The following is an 18081-nucleotide window of genomic DNA, read 5'->3' on the forward strand; positions in this document are numbered from 1 at the left end:
TCACCCCAGCCACAGTTTTACAAATTATCAGCATGGAGCCGGGCATGGCGGTGCAAGCCTGTAATCCTAGAACTTGGGAGGCTGAGGCAGGAAGATCGTTGCTAGTTCAAGACCAGCCTGGGCTACAAAGTTAGCTTAAGGCCAGCCTGAACTGCATAGCAAGACCCTGTCTCAAAAACACACACACACACACAAAAAAAAAAAAATCAGCACACATACAATAGCAAAGATCCCATTAACTGTACAAAAGTATGCCAAATAAACTTTTACCTTTCAATAAAAAGGTATTTGTATTATTAAAAGCTGTTATTGTGTCTTTCTTTTAAGACAAAAGATGTTGATGTATTGAGTTGTTGTAAAAGGTTCAATCCTCATTATTCTATGGGCTTTAGTTCTATGCATTCCTTAATGGTTGATGTTTAAAAGCAGCCTCTCCAGGAAAGTGAATTGTTGATTTCTTCTGAATGACCTGGAGAAGAAGTGTGTGGAGTAACCAAACTTGGAATCAACAGGCCTGTAAACGCTATCACTGGTTCGCAGTTTCTGTCCCTCATGGGCATTAGAAGAGGCAGGCTCTGCAGTTCGTGCCACAGGGTGAAGACCCGGAAGCTTTGCAAATAGCTTTGGACAATAAGGGATTTCCACTAAATACGTGGATTTAGTTGCAGAGACTGAATGCACTTCATGCATAGTTTATGTGTCTTGTTCCTCTCTGTCATTGTCACCTATGTGCTGGCTTGCAGCTTTAAAAGGCACTGAAATCCTAAGTTTAGGTGCTGACTACACAAAATAAAAGAAATAATATGACTGCTCACTTCTTCTGTACCAGCTGGGACAAAGAGAAAGAGAGGATTGTCTGGATTATAGGGATAATTGTCACAACTCTCCATCTTTTTCCTTTTAATTTTAATTCTAGGACATGGCTTGAAATAATTGACTCTATGATATAATTAGTCTCATCTGATTTATTTGATGAGTTTTTAATCCCATCACTTTTTTCTTGTTCTCATTGGAATTAGGCAAGATAAGTCATGAAAATCTTCCCTTTATGCCTTTCTAATCCTAACCTGAGAGGTATTAACAGTTTGGTGTCTATCTTTGTAGCCTTCTTGTCTACACTTTTAAGTACATTATGTAGAATATTAACCTGAATAATAAAGATATATGGGTATATCCATATTTTTTAAATTATGAGATCAAGGCATACAGAACTATGCTGTCCAAGATGATGGCCACCATGCAGTGCAGCTATATATGTTTACATTAGTAATAATTAAATAAAATTTCAGTTCATTGGTTTCACCCACCACATTTCACACATTCAGCAGGTGTGTGTGGTCCTTGGCTGCTGTATTGCAGTCAGCACTGTACGACCAAAATTCCAAGTGTGCTAGGCTGCTAAACTAAGGCATTAGGTGGGTTAGGTATACTAAATGCATTTTTACCTAGATATGTTAGGTTTATAATGGGTTTCTTAGGGTGCAACTTCAATATGAATCAGGGAGCATCTGCATTCATCCTGTCAGTGAATTAGAATTGTGTTCTTATTCTTAAATATAATCCTATGAGCAGGCTTAGACTGTCAGGAGTTCAAGCAATGGCTACCAGAGTTCACATGGGGTGATGGAGACAAAAAGCTCTGTACTGTGCACATAATTTTACTCAGGAACATGTTGTCTACAGTATTATTTGTCTGAACTGTGATCTCTGCTAAAGACTGCAATTACCTATTTGTTACCCTGCATGGACACAGACTTGGATGGCCACCCGATAACTACACTCCATTCCTTTCCGTTACGAGGTGCAAGGGCACCTTTCTAGCTGGGAAGGGATACAGCAGAGGTGTGCAAATCATCCCTCAAAGGCTTTTCAACTGCAGGCCAGAAAAAGGCCTATCCCAGTCACAGAGCCTCTTTCAACTGCCTTCCCACAGTACCACTTTACGTTAAGATAACCGGAGAGTTTGCCAACAGGCCAATTCTTAGTGATTTAAAGCTGGGAAATTAACAAGAAATCAGAAAGCCAAATGAGAATTTACAGGTAGAAAAAGCAAAGTGTGATTATCTGGTCTCTGAGGAGCTAATTAAAGGCTCAGCTGCAAGTAGGAGACCCACGTACACACACATTCACACATACAGGCACATCCACATACCCGAGTCGACACACACACACAAACACGCACAAGAACACTCCCACACACCCTACACAGCTGTGATACACACAGCCATATGGACAAACACACATTCTTCCACAATGACATACATACCCACACATAGCCACAAACACATGGATGCACTCACTCACCCAGAGACACACACATATTCAAATGCACACATGTATGGAGGCATATATACACACACACACATACACAGACACATATGTACCCCCAACCCCCACATACACACAGCTCTCAGTCTCTGCCCACCCCCAAAAAAGCAGTGAGCTGCATTGCTGCATAAATAAATCATTTGGCTAGCTCACTGTTCGAGTACAATCGATCCTGCCTCCATCCTAGGGTCAGGCATAGCATATCCACAGCCCAGCCTGACCTGCAGTTGTATATAAAATATGATATAAAGAAAGCTTCCCACCAGCCTGAATCTACTTGGGAGACCCACAGCCCATCAATCATTCATTCTGCTTTGCCCACACCAGGACACCCCACAGGCTGCAAATTTGGGGAAGTGGGCAGCACAGAAAGAAAACCGCCTCTCAGGAAATGCAGAATCTCTGCCACAAAATCCAGGCAGCACCCCATAGTCCTCCTAGAGTGCCCTTAGTATGAATTTACTAGAATTGTTGAGCAAATAAGTCTAAATCATGCAGAGGATCTTATGTGGATAGAACATACATTTATCTGAGTGGAGGACAACCTCGTCCCCCCATCCCTTCAAAGAACTCTAATGTCCGAGAGACAGCAGAGCATAAGAGTGGTGTCACATCAGGATCCTTCAGCCTTGGGACAGGCACATTACAGGCTGAGCAGCTCCTGATTAGTATGGGGCAGCTATCCTGTGCACTGCAGACTCTGGTGTCCACACAGGAGGTATCAGTAGCACTGCCATCCCAACCTCAAATGGTGACAATCAAAAATGTCCCTAGGCAATGGCAAGTGTCACCTTCAAGGCAAAACTGTTCCTGCATGAGAACTGCTGACCTGCACATCATGTGCTCATTTCCACAGCGCATATACTAAAATTAGAAAAATCTCTGCATTGTGGTATGTCTCCGTCTTATCTAAGCCAGATGGTAGACCTTAACAGAGATGAATTAATTCATGAGAGCAGCCAGGCTGGGGCGGGGGAGGGGTCTAGACAACAGAAAAGTACTGTCTCATATTTCTAGAGACCAGGAGGACCAGACCAAGGTGTCAGTAGACTTTCTTCTCTAGGGCTTCTCCATAGCTTGTACCCAGAATCTTCACATTGGCCTCCCTCTATATGTGTCTGCATTCTCATCTCTTCTTTTTCTGGTCAGCAGTCGTGTATTTTAGGGCCCACCCGAATGGCCTCATTTAACTCTAGTAACTCTTTAATGTCCTTGTCTCCAACTCTAGTCACACTCAGAGGTACTGGGGACGAAGACTTCAGCAAACATATTTAAGGGCACACAACTGAGCCCATGAAATGTGGTAGCTCCAAGACCCAAACATATGATTTTTCTGGTGATAATTCTGGGGCCTCACCTGTCACAGATGTCAGTCCTATTACATAGAATGTGGCTCATTCCCTTTTTGTTGGAGAAAGAGGAACTTCCTGACTGTGGAGGAAAGGAGTAAGGACCAAGTCCTTGTGGGCAGGCTCTGCTCCTTTCTCTCATTTGCTTCTCCCTCAGACAGAGACTCTTTTGCTCCCTTCCCTCCTCTCAGTCAGGTTCTACAGCCTCTCCATAGAGATGCATCTCCTTCCTTACATGTAAAAATAATGCAAAAGGGAGCCGCCCCTCTTTCCATACTGAAAGTCCCTATGCTGATAAATCTTTTCGCTTGTAGTCCAGAGAGTAAATGTTTTTAGCATGAAGGACCGCACAACTATTCATCTTGGCTTTGTGGGACAAAGCAGCAGCAAGCAACACGAAATGGATAGGTGTGGCTGCATTCCAGTGAATGTTCATTACAAAAATAAGCAGGGGGGCGGGCCTTGGCCCAGGGCCCACAGTTGGCCAACTCACATCTTAGAGTATTTAATACCTTACTTGACATGCACAATTTTCACAGCTACCAGACTAGACTGCATTTAGGTAAAATGAGGAAGCACAGGGAAATGTGGAACTGCATATTTTTCTGTGAAGAAAACTCCAAGAATCCTCGGTGATTCTCACCCACAATTATGAGGTACACATATAAGAATATTTACAATGATAAGTTTTTTGTGGTCCTGGGAATTGAGCCTCAGGCATTTGCACTGAGCTACATTTCCAGCCCCTTTTTAAATATTACATTTTGAGGCAGAGTCTCCCCAAGTCACTAAGTTGTCCAGGCAGGGCTTGAACTTGTGAGCCTCTTGCCTCAGCCTCCCAGAGAGCTGGGTTTATAAATGCATGCTGGCATGGCTTGCTCAATAATAACCATTTTAAAGGGCATTTAAACCTGAGTTTCTGTCTCTTTTCTTTGTTATTGGCCATCTTGCCTCCAGCTCTGGTTTCTAATTTCTTTTTTTCCTTAAGTCCTGTCAACCTTCCCAAGAATAAAGGTGCTCTTTTAAAAATACCCATTTCATAAAGGGCCTGTGCCCTGAAAGCATAGGAAAGATAAGAACAATTCATGAAATTTCCCTCCATATAACACTTATGAGAAATAAACCTAGGCTTAGATTTTGAATCACTCCAAACAAATCATCTTCAAACTTCAGCGAGGGACCTCAAAATGTGTTTTGTAGTGTCATCCCTGGGCTAATGTACCCCTTCCCTACAGGTGAGCTTTGAACCCATCACATCTCCTTGTTACATTCATCCATAAATCGTCAGCCAAGGTCAGGCCAAATAAACTTGGCCTATGTTACCAGGGAACATGAGCAGACAGGAATGGGTAGATTCCTTGATATCATACATTAGAGGCAGCAGTAGTCACTAAGGATTTAGACATCAAACATAGGTCTTGCTTACTGGATCGGATGCCATTTAACATTGCCACCAATAGACAAAAGTGGTGTACAAAGAATATCCAAGGTTCTCTGATGAGGTGATTGCCCCATGATTTAAACGCATGCTGGGCAATGTTAAGTTGATTCTAAAAACAGTGCTGTCAATGAATATGCACAGGGGGCTGGGGATTTAGCTCAGGGGCACAGTGCCTGCCTGGCAAGTGAGAGGTTGTGAGTTCGATTCCCAGAACTGGAAGAAAAACAAACAGCAAAAAAAAAAAGAGTATGCACAACATGGAAAAAAAGCTCAAAGTAATTGCCCAAACACATATATACATATTTGCATGTACACATACAGACACATGTACATAGGCACAACCATGCTTATAAGCAAAATTTGACATATGACAGCATAAATATATATTCACATGCCTTTTCGCATCTACACTCTCTCTAAATGCTTCTGTCAATGTATAGAAGCGGTTCCTATTTGCAGTAGTTTCCTCTGGGAAAGGAGCATGTTTAGAAGACTCACACAGATTGGGAGGGAATTTCACACTTGTACTCTGTGTACTCTTTCATGTTTGATCTTCTTGAAACAATTACATTTGTAATCTTAGAAAGAAAAAAGCCAAACTACCTTAGGAAAAGAAGTTGAAACATTTTTTAATAACATTCTTTATTGTCTTATAAATTACAAAGACTTGCTGTTAAAAAACAAAGAAGAACAACTTAATCAGAATAAAAGCAAAGTCCTTGTTTTCCCTAACTCTACAATCCCCCTTTGTACTCTAGGGAAATCTATTGCTAACAGTTTGGTGTTCATCTTGAAGGAAAGGTTTTTAATTAAATTAAGGAAAGATGCTCCTCAGCTAGGACCACATTCCCAAAGCTACAGATAAACTCAGTGTTTGGAAGTCTTGGCCCTTCTGTGAAAAGGGCCTGGGGCTTCTGGAATTGTAGCCATCTCACGTTTCACAAACTCCAAGCCTGCTCAAGAGGACAGTGCACTCTTAGTTACCACTAAAGATGAGGGTCTCTCAGCTGAGAGAGTTCGGAGAATGTTAGTGGCCTAAGTCACCTGTGTATGTGAGTTAGAAGAGACTGGGTGCACCAGTACGAGCCACCCAGGCACTCTCACATGCTCCACGGCTTTGAAGCACGACCTGCTGTGTTAAGGTAGATTGCAGCCAACGGTGATAGGAATGACAGAGCCAACTCAAGGCATACCTTGATGCATTTTAGAGGTTGACTGTCTGAAACAGCAGGCCTTGGACTACTTTAGGAACTCAGTTATGTATCCCATTAAAGACAAAATTCCTGAGCATGACTCTGGTGTCTATGAAACAATGATCACAGAGCCAATGCCCCAGTGCATGCACACACACACACACACACACACACACACACACACACAGAGAGAGAGAGAGAGAGAGAGAGAGAGAGAGTACTCTGCTCCTCCATAGAAAGAAGCTGAATGCCGTAAAGATAACAGTGAGAAACATAAAAGCACATCTGTTTGTGCACAGATTTAGCTCAGAGTCACACATTGCTTCTGTTGTCATCCTTCTCATAGCTCCTGAATGAGACAAGTTTGGAGAATAATTTGACAATAACTGACCTTTTTTTTTTTTTTTAAATGAATTTTCCTGCTAGGCTCACCTCCAGTGATCTAGAATAGCATTTGCTCACTCTGATACTTTTTATTTCAAGAGCATCTTATTATAAGTTCAAATCTGAGTCAAACTTACTTAAAATTTTGATCAATGATGGAATTGAATATCTGTGGAGAAAGTAAAAGAAACACCCCTTGCTAAAAGAACCGTAAATCCAGCTGAATAACTAAGTGAGAAAAATGCATTAGCTCCCTTACAATATTATTTCCTACTTTCTATACTTGAAATTTTATCTAGTTTTCAACTGCAGTTTCTTGAGCATTATTACTGTGGGATTTGAGAAATTTGTATTCTTAAAAATGCAATATCATTTGCCATTAGTTATTACATTCATCAGAAATTTTGGGGGTAGATTTTCAAGTAAAACAACAACTGAAAGTGGTTATAGCAAAAGAACAAAAAGTGCATTGTTTCATAGAAGTGAAAACTCTCAGGATAACTCTGGCTTTTGGTAGGGTTAAATCTAGGGACTTGCTATTCAGTCCTTGCTATTCATACCTTGCTGTTCGGTTATGTTTTCATGACACTGACCATATTCTTAGGGAGTCAATGAAATGACCAGTAATCCCAGGCTCAGTGTGGTCAGTTACCAAAGTTTCAGTAAGAGTTTTGAGACTGAGACTAATTGGATAGACTTGGTCACATGATCATCTCATAGCCAATGGCTATAGCCAGGAGATGGAATTATGCCAATTGGTCAAATTGAGCTACACACCCTTACGCTTCGCTGTATAACTATCTAAGGAGCCAACCAGCTCCCATCAAACACTGAGGCGGGGGGCTTCACTAGAGAAAATGTAGCTATGTGACACAGAAAGAAGAAATGGGTACAGAATTGCTGGAAATATCAGTTACTTTGTAAATAAAAGTCCTTACCTTGAGCAGGATTTATCTATGTCCACCAAAGTCACTGTGACTAAAGTGCTTTATGAAGATCATCATTATGATGTCTAGTGAACCATCAGCATGCCATTCACTCTAGAATTAGACAACAGGAAGGGGGCTGGAGGGAGAGGGGAACAGAGTAGTGGGGGATGGGTGGATATGCTCTGTATTTTATATGCATATTAGAAAATACCACAATGAAACCAAATAAAAACTTCTCCTCTTCAGGGGATCCTGAGAATCATAAAAAGTTCCTTATGGCAAACTTACTATATGCAATTTCTTATTATTTCTGATGTATCTGCTGATGATGTGTCCCTTTAGAAATGTTGACTACATTTATCATTTGTTTAATTTTATAAACTAAGCCTCTCTTGACTTACACATTGTAAGCAATCTAATTTTTTGTTTGCTTTCATATATATGACTGAGCTTCTGGCTTCTGGATTATGTTCATTACCCAATGGCAAATCTACCAATATCTGAGATTATTTTCCTAGGAATTATTAAAGCTTACTTTATTACTGCTCATTACTATTAAAAAACTGTATGCAGTTAGGTAAAATACATTACTTGGATTTCCATAAAAAACTGTATTTGTAGTATTGTGTTTTTCTTTTAAAACAAAAGATGTTAATATGTGAGGGTTTTTTTCTAAACGTCAACCTCAGTATTCAGGCTTAATTGTAGTGTTGGCACTTTGCGATAAGTAAGTGGGTTATGAGTTGCAGTTTGAATACTTGTTCTCGAAAACATTCCCCATCACTGTTCTAGAGATATGCTTCCCACAATGATAGCTACTAGTCACATGAAACTATATAAAGTTTAAATATTTGCAATCGGATAAAGTTTAAAATTCAGTCCTTTGTAGAACTCACTTGAGTCTGAGTGCGCAATAGTTGCATGAGGTTGGCAGGGACCTCATTAGATGCTGAAAATAGGGAACATTTCTGTCACTGTAGAATGTTCTCCTGGGCAGTGCTTTTCTAGAACCTTCTCTTCCCCTCCCAACATTTTATTTTTTTTATTCTAATAAATTTTATTTACTATTCTTTTTATTTTAAAGATCAAAGAAAGAAAGCATAGTAACAGACACAAAGCCATTTACAAAATAACAAAAACAATAATGCAATACATATTTTCAGACAAGGTGATAGGAAATTAGCAATGGTGGCTGTATGACCTATTGATATGTTCAAATTGGTTACTCAGGTAAACAAATACAGGCATGTAAGATTGATCAAGCAATTAAACATTAATTGTTCCTTTCAATAAAGTAATAGAAATCAGTAGTACAACTACCTTAGCTATCCTGTGTATACCTATATACATATTTTTTATTTCTTTCTTTTCTCCTTTCCTTCATCCCAGCTGCTTCCCGACTCAAGCAATTTCCTTTCCCTTCACAATGTCCATTGCACCCCTCAGACTTCACTCACTCCCTCGGATTCTTACACTAGTGAGACAACATTTTAAAAGGAAGGGCATGTGACTGCAAGGAAAGGCCAAATTGGCTTTTGAAATGCCCCACAGGATGGGGAGACTCTACATGCGCAGTCATGATGAAACACTGACAAACAATGCTCCCATGTGAAAAGCTCCTTTTTAATCCCTGAACATTACTGAAAAGAAATTACTAAGTTCATTCTTTTCCTTGTCTGAAAGAAGCAAAAAGCATATATAACAGCTAAGTCAAACACTGAGGATAACTAAATCAAATGCTAGTTAGATAGAAATATTCCTGTTTGTTCCCCCCGCAAGTAAAATTTTGCAGTAATGAGAGATACACACAAATTTCTGACAAGAAAATCATGCTTTATGTTTTATTTCCAGTGGATGATAGGGTGAATTTTGCTCATGCCAAGTTGAGCTGAAGTAGGTGTTATGTTTGAAACCAAATCCAAACTCTTGGCCCACAGAATGCTATGTGTATGGAGTCTTCAACATTCATTTTCTTCTCCCCTCTCAACAGGTGCTAGCATGACAGGCTGAATTCAGAGTGTGTGTGAAATGAATTATTCTAGGCTTCATTGCCTTTGTGCCTGCTTTTCTTTTTGTGTGTGTGTGATTCTTGGGATTGAATACTTGGGATTGGTACTTGGGATTGATCCTTTGCACTGAGCTACAATCCTTTTTAAATTAACATTTATGACACAAGGTCTCATTAAATCACTAAATTGTTCAAACCGGGCTTGAATTTGTGATCCTCCTACCTCAGCCTCCCAGAGTGCTTCGATTACAGGCATGCACCATCACACCTGGCTATATATTTATTCATAATAATTAAAATCTGTGCTGGATTAACTAATGGTCATCTTGTAACACCCAGCTGAACTGAACCAGCCTGGTCCCGAGTATAGAAGGCCCACCTGAGGACTGTCACCAACAGCATAAAAGGACAACTAGAGGGGAGAACTGGATGATGTGCCATTGAGTCTCTTGGAGAAGCTTGTCACACTGATTTTCCTGATATGAACTCAGCTGTTCTCATCACTGGAGGAGCTCTGGTCCTTGCTGTTGCTGAGTATGGCTGCAGTTTTGGGTGGGGGTGCAACGGTCCTTACCTTGAGCATTGCTTTCTGGCTCCGGTGCAGATCCCTCAGCCTGCTGGCCCAGATCCTTCGTGCTGCTGGCACAGACCTTCTAGCTTTCACCACTGACCTTTGGGCCTTCCCAGTGCACATCCTGATATAGACATTGTCGTGGGCTCTGGGTCTCCAGCTGGACTCCTGAAGGACATTGCCGTGGGCTGTCGTTCATCAGCTGGACTCGTGCAGAACAATGACTCAGGATCCGGCTGGATTCTTTGGGTCTCTAGTGCATGAACATATCTGCACTCTTCTGCATTTGACTTTTTGAGTGAATATTATAAAATAATCCCATAAAATATGTGCCTTGTATTAAATTTATTCCTTTGTAAACCCTGACTACGACACAATCTAACTGTTTGCTCACCCCCAATCCATGCTCTATCCAAGTAGAATGTAAGTTTGGTAGAGACAGAGACTGTATCTGTCTTATTTCCCTTTGCTGCCCCAATGCAAAGTGGACATTCAATAAATATTTGTGGGAGAAGCGAGTCAATAGATAGAAAGGAAACATTGGAGAGAAGAGTGTTGCTCACTAAACTGGCTTGTCTTACATAACACAAACAGAAAGAGAAAGGGGCTATCAGGTGCTATCTGATGCCCGTACTTTGAACGTATGCTGGGAAAAGATATCCTCTTTAGAAAATGGTGCTGCAAAACTGGTTATACACATGCAGAACAATGAATCTAGACTCATCTCACATCATATACTAAACTAAGATCAAAATGGATCAAACTATTAAAACAGAAACATTATAATCTGCTAGGCAATTAAATAGGTAAAATTCTTGAAGACATAAGCATCAGCAAAGATCTTCCCAACAGATTCCCAATTGCACAAGAAATAACATTAAGAATCAACAAATGATATTACATCAAATTAAATGGTTCTACTCTGCAGTGGAAATGACCAAAAAGGGTGAAGAGACAACTTATAAAATGGGAAAGAACTTTTACCAGCTACTTCCCAGACAGAGGACTAATATCTAGAATATATGAAGAACACCACAATTTAGATTTCCTGAAGATAAAAGACCCAATCAAAAACTGGACAACTGAAATGAATAGATACTTCTCAGATGTACAAATGGCCAATAAATACCAGAAAACATGTTCAACCTCTCTGGCAATAGAGAAATATAAGTGGAAACAGCACTGACATTTCATCTTAGCCCAGAAAGAATGGTTGTCATCAATAAATCATATAATAACAAGTGCTGATGAGGCTATGGGGAAAAGGGAACCCTTCCACTATGCCCATGGGATTATAAACTAGTATAACCCCTATAGAAGACAATACGGAGATTCCTCAAGAAACTAAAACTAAAGATTCCATTTGACACAGCTATTTCCCTTCTAGGTATCATCCTAAAAGAGCTGAGACATCATATTGCAGTAATACATGTACACCTATGTTTATATCAGCTCAACTCACAATAGTTAAATCTTAAAAGCATCCTGTATGTCCATTCACAGACAAATGGATAAACCCAAGAGACTAATGGATAAATGTAGCATTTATACACAATGAAGTGTCACTGTGACAGAAAAGAGGGCAATTCTGAGTACTTGCAGGAAAATGGATCTACCCGGAGACCATAATATTAACGGAAATAACCAGACACGCAAGCTTAAATATTAATAATTTCTCTTAAATGAAAAATTTAAAGTGTAATTAAAGAAAAACATGTTATAAATAATTTTTTTAAAAAATGAAATATAATAGGAAACAAGGCCATGGAACATTTGTAAATGAGAAGGGGGCCAAGAGATGGCAGAGGGGAGGGCAAGGGAGCAAGAGAGGAATAAGATAAAGAATTAAGATGCATCCTTTACATGTGTCAACATCCCATGAGGAGTGTAGCCATTATGCACTGCAAACATGTACTAATTATAATAAAATCTACAAAAGACAAAGTATTTTCAGTTTTCCTTCTAGAATGGGTATTCCCAAAATCTCATACGTTAGTGTGTGTGTGTGTGTGTGTGTGTGTGTGCAGCTAGCATGAAACTCAGCATAGCCTGAATGCTCTTAAATCATGCTGAATTTGTCTTCCAGCTGCTATCATAAAAATAAGATGAAAAGTAAGAAGCTTCAGGGAGAGAATTTTAGGGCACTGAGAGTTTAGGATAACTAAGGAAGACTTACATTTCCCTCCATAATGTGAAGGCTTGGAGACAGGAAAATATATATACATTTCAGATCACATTATAAGTGATTAGTAAAGTCATCCCGTTTGTAGATTATACGTTTCACAGCAATAAGATATCATTAACATCTGCTACCTTATGTTTCAGATAGCCACTGTAAAGAATCTTCTGATTTAGCTTTCTTTAAACAATATCAATAATTGGAAACATAAGAAATGTCCAAACATGTAATACAGGTCCTACAATATGGCAGGCACTAAAATAGAAGAATTAAAATTTCAGAAGACCTTGAAAATTGTACCAATAATTATTTGTTGTTCTTGAATAATTAGTTACAATTGTTAAGGTCTTCTGAAACTCTATTTATAAACCATGTTACATACACCAAAAAATTGTAACAAAAGATCATTCGTGGTTCCCACACATTTCTGTGTTTGGATGTGTAAGGACTGAGAGCTTGTGCACAATTTGTCAGCTTTCTTGAATGATAAAGGTGATATCAGGCTTAACCTGACCAATATTTGATAAAAACTACATTTTAAAACAGACTCAATACTTTGATGTGATAGGACAGAAAGTAAAAAGCATAATTTATTGAAACAGTAAAAATAAAGTAGTTATTGATAAGTAATAGTCAATTATAGCCAGTTTACTAAGAAATTGCCCCCAGCTAATCTAATTTGCTGTGTTACTAAAGCCCAAGTAAGACAGGCTAGTGGATTGACCAGAAATCACATACCCTCCAAAGGACCTTTGGAGTTTCTAAGAATAATACAGAGATTTGGGACTGGGTGGAGACTCTTGATGGTTCAACAGCTGGGTCAAAGAATATTGATTAAATGGATTGATCTCTACTTAATAAGTTGTCACTAGTGATGAAATACTGTTCTGTACCCTGACCCCATTCTAGTCAATGGTTTTACCAATGACTTCGCTTCCTACTAACAAGAGATAATTGTGATATACTATTTTTTGATTAAATCCTGCTTTCAACTAATAATTATTGAATGCTTTCTTTTTGGTCTTTTCCGGTACTGAGAATCGAACTCACGACCTTGTGCTTGCCAGGCAGGTGCTGTGTTGCTGAGCTAAATCCAGAGCCCCTATTGAATGCTTTCTATGTGACAAACACTGAGCTTTAGAAATACAAAGCTAACCTGAACAGTGTCTGCTCTGAAGAGCCTCAGCTTAGGGATGGAGTACAGAGTACTCTGATATTTTAAAATATCTTCATCACACAGTCTTTGTATATTTTAGGACCTGAGCAAATCCCTGCTTGATGAGCATGACATATGGTCTCCCAATTTCCCACTTGCGTAGTTGTGCACTCTGAAATATTTCTCACCCCTCTCATCAACTCGTTCTGGCGATTTCCACTTCTCTTTCAGGTCTCAGCTTAAACTCTGTCTTTTCAGAAATTCTCTTTGGGTCTGCCCACTCCAGGCTAGTAACGGAGATGCACCCTTCTCTATGTTTCCACAGCAGCTATGGACACATAAGCTGGTGCTTATTTTCCAATTGCTTGTTTACTTGTCTGCTCCCCAACTCGCTAAGTACCTTGTATCAGGGTCTTTGTCTCACTCATGCTGTTGCATTTCTAGAGTTCAGCCTACTAAGTAGCAAATTACAAGGGCCCAAAACATATCTCCTAATATCGAATGTAATGAGGTTTTTGCTGTGCAACTTGGTGAAATTATTTCTATATTTTATTTCAACTCTAAGAGTTTTATTTTTAAGATGGTAGTCTAGGGTTTAACTGCTTGAACAAAGTGACTTCCACTGAGCAACTTGGTTATATAAAAAGGTTATAGTGTTTAGCCATAAATTAATCAAATATCTAAATGTTTTATTCTTCAGGTAAGTGACTTATAATCCCATTGTGTATGGCATTATGCTCAACTTAATACTGTTTAGGAATGTTTAGCTTCCAAGTAAGCCTTGGTAAAAATTAATTGTGCAAAAACTAATACTGACGTAGGACTAGTTTACTCAAGATTAAAGGACATCATCTGTACTGGAAGTCTGGATTCCATGTAACAGAAAAATATAACCCATCATCGCTATGTGTGCCATTCTTTGTAATTTGTTTTATAAGTCTCATATTGTTTCATCTAATGCTAACTCTCACTCTATGCAGTTTTAATTATGGTTACCTACATTTCCCAAAGATGAAAACAGGTATCAGGAAGCTATGTTAATTTTCTAAGGTAACTCAGCTAGCAGAAGATACAATCGGATGTGGACATTAAAACCTGACATGTTCCTTTCAGTTTCTGCACTATATTTCATCTTAGCACCTGTGGAACTGTGCAAAGGAAGATGAGATGGAGGAGCTCAAGAGTGGTAACTGAAAATGACAAATACAGTGAATGTTTAAATTTTTAAAATTATTACAATAAAGGATGCACTTTCATTAATGCCCCTCAAAATATTTCCCCTTGCTTTGAGCACATGCTCTCCCTAACTCTTGCCACATTCTGAAGCAGTTGTGGAGGTCCTTGTGCATGATTTGCTTTGATTTCATGAAGCAATTTAAAACGTTGACCTTTCATGGTCACTTTGACTTTGGGGAAGAGCCAGAAGCCTACAGTGCCAGATCCGGTGAATAAGGCAGATGAGAACACACTGTAAGTTTTAATTTAATTGTTATTAGTATAATATTTGCAGTTCATAATTATTACATCCACTGTGGGGAGTTGAGTATGTGTATAACACGTCTTCATTGTTCTCTTTTGCCCTTCTTCTCCTCCTGTCCCTCTCCTATCCCTCAATATCTTGGTCCCCTTCCCATTTGCAAAAGTTCAGTCTTCTTTTCTAATACTTCTTTTATTGTGTTCTTTAATTTATTTATACTTTGTGCTTTACACATAACAGAAGTCATCTGATATTTAAACTTGTGTGTCTGATTTATTGCACTTAATATAGTGATCTCAGTGTGCATCCATTTTTCTACATATGCCTCCCATTTATACTTCTTTATGGTAGAAGAGTACTCCGTGGTGTACAAACACCACATCCATTCATCTGTTGAAGGGTATACTGACTGCTTCCACGAATTAGCTGTTATGAATTGTGCTGCTATAAACATGGTAATGGGAGCGTGTCTGTTTGATGCCTCTCAGCAACATCATGTACCATATTTTTTAAGCACTCTCTGTAAAGACACTCGGGAAGGAGGACTTCCAGAACTGCTTCAGAAACTCGCAAGATCAATGTGATCAGTGTGTTTCAATTCAGAGGGGTTAATGGCAATGTATTTTTTTCTATAATATTTTTCTCAAATTTAAACATTCACTGTTTGTTTTGATCATACCTCATATAAGTGATCTTTTCAGAGCAAAGGCTTAGTGCCAGTTCTCGGAATCATGTAGCTCTTGGGATTATGAAACACATTATGTTTTCCTCAATTATTCTTCAAATGTTTTGCTCACTTGTCCCCTTCACTCCCAAAAGCATGTGCAGATCCACCATTTATAATGTGGCCAAATTCACCGTGATAAATAAGGCATTGTCTGTGCTCACTGTGCTGTATTTTCTAATAATATCCCCCACCTAATCAATAGATAATTCAATTTGAAAATGTGAAGCTGTGAGCTTGCAGGCTTTGTTTGGTTTCTTTGTTAGTTAGCGAAAAATACCCCAGTCAATTTTCAGGCAGGATAGGACAGAAGGACACCTATTTTTTATTTATTTTTTATTTGATTAATTAATTTATTTTTTTTTGGTACCAGGAATCAAACTTAGGACCTTGTGCTTGCCAAGCAAGATCTGTGCCACTGAGCTACATCCCCAGCCCAGGAAGATACCTATTAAAGCTCAGTCTTAACAGAGGGCCTGATCTACACCAGCTGTGGTCTCCAGGGGCCCCCTGCTGAGGGCAATGATTCCAGTTAAAATCGCAGACCCTCTCAGTAAAGTGAGAGATATGGTCATTTCTAGTGGGTGATCCAATTCTCACACGTGTCAGCGATCCAACATTCTCCACCATGATTATTATCACTATTCAAATGCAAAACTCTTAAGGAAAGAAAGAAATTTAAACTTTCTACTCTGGGGCATAATTTTTAGCAAACCAGTCAATAAAGGCAAGTCTATAGTAGGCTAAGGTGGAGCTGAAATATATGCTAAATTATCTAGGAGACTAACAATTCCTTCTAAAATCATTCATTTCCTGTCATTTCATGTACCACCCAGTCTGAGATGATTGTTGTCAACGCTCGTGTTTTAAATTTTTTTAAAATAATTTGTAATTCCTAGATATCAAAAGATCACCAGTTCCAATAGCAAAAGTCAAAGGTAGGTAATATTCTTCAGTCTGTCTTCAGCATGATTAAGACCATTTCAGTTCCCCTTCCAATTTCAACCCAACAGAGGTAGGAAACTCACTTTTCAGCAGGGCAATGTTCTTATCTAGCCTCAAAAACAAGTGTCTCTTAACAATTCTCACAGTATTGCTGCCTAAAGATTGGTTCATTAGAGGCTATTTAGAAAATAAACGTCGAGTAAGTTGAAGAAAACCCGCTTTCCGTTTTGGTGTATTTTCCTATAGTTTCCTTAACGGTGCAGATTTCTTCTACTCTTTTCTCCTTTAGTGACAATAACACTACACTAAGTTTGAAACTCTCTTAGCAATGTGCCCTGGGCCTTTTTCTGGATCATTGACCATTCTTTGATCAACTTATTTCAATATACATAAGGCTACACATTCACAAACTCCACAGACCTTGTTATAGAATATCTTCTCAGTTAATATTTGATGAACAAATAAATTTGAATTGAAATACAAATTCTAATGCAGTGTTATTTCACACTTTGTTTCATTAAGCTCTTGTTAAAGGCTACTTGGTTAAATTTCATTTTTTATTGCTGTAAACAACCTTGTAATGAACATCTTCATAGTCAAATTGTTGCATACATTTCTTATTATTCTTTTGTATAATTTTCATAGCACAAATTTTGTCAATGAAAAGTGATTCACTCATTGCATCAAACAAAGGTTATTATCAACATTGGATATTTTAAAAAGGCAAAGAGAAAGTGGAAAAATGAGATGACCTTAAGCAAAACTTTGTATATAGAAGAAAAAAGAGACATTGGCACAGAAAAACTGAACAATACCCTAACAATGAACATACTGTTGGGCACACAGGAGCTGATGACACACACCATGCATCCACACTTCTCTCTCTCAACCTCTCTTTCTTTCTTCCCCATCTTTCTCTCTCTCTCTAAAGGGCTGACATATCCTGGAATGAAGAATTTTGAGTGGAGAGATAATTGGCAAAACAGGGATGGGTAATAAGAAATGCTACTAATTCTATGACAAAAGGGATAAATGACAGGTGCACCCCTGAGCCTTAACTCATTAAAAATATTATGTGTTCTTATCTTATGCCTCACAATGCCAAACAATCATCAGCCTCAAAAACCAGGTACAGCATTAAAACCAGGTTGTTTTTTCCATAACATCTTCAAGAATAAACTATATGGCCAAATAAAACTGCTGAGGATCACCACAAAAGAACAGAAGGCAAACAAACTCCTTAGTCTAATACTCATTAAAATATGATTTTTGTTTTCTTCCACCCTCACCTATTCATTCCCTTAACAGAGCCATCAGTTCATCCTTATCATCAAGCCAGGACGTTTGTGCAGCCTGAGGACACCCAAGGAAAGAATGTGATAATTTGGGGGAGAACC

Source organism: Chinchilla lanigera, unplaced genomic scaffold, assembly GCF_000276665.1.
Source record: "Chinchilla lanigera isolate Chin_1 unplaced genomic scaffold, ChiLan1.0 scaffold00041, whole genome shotgun sequence".
NCBI lineage: Eukaryota > Metazoa > Chordata > Mammalia > Rodentia > Chinchillidae > Chinchilla > Chinchilla lanigera.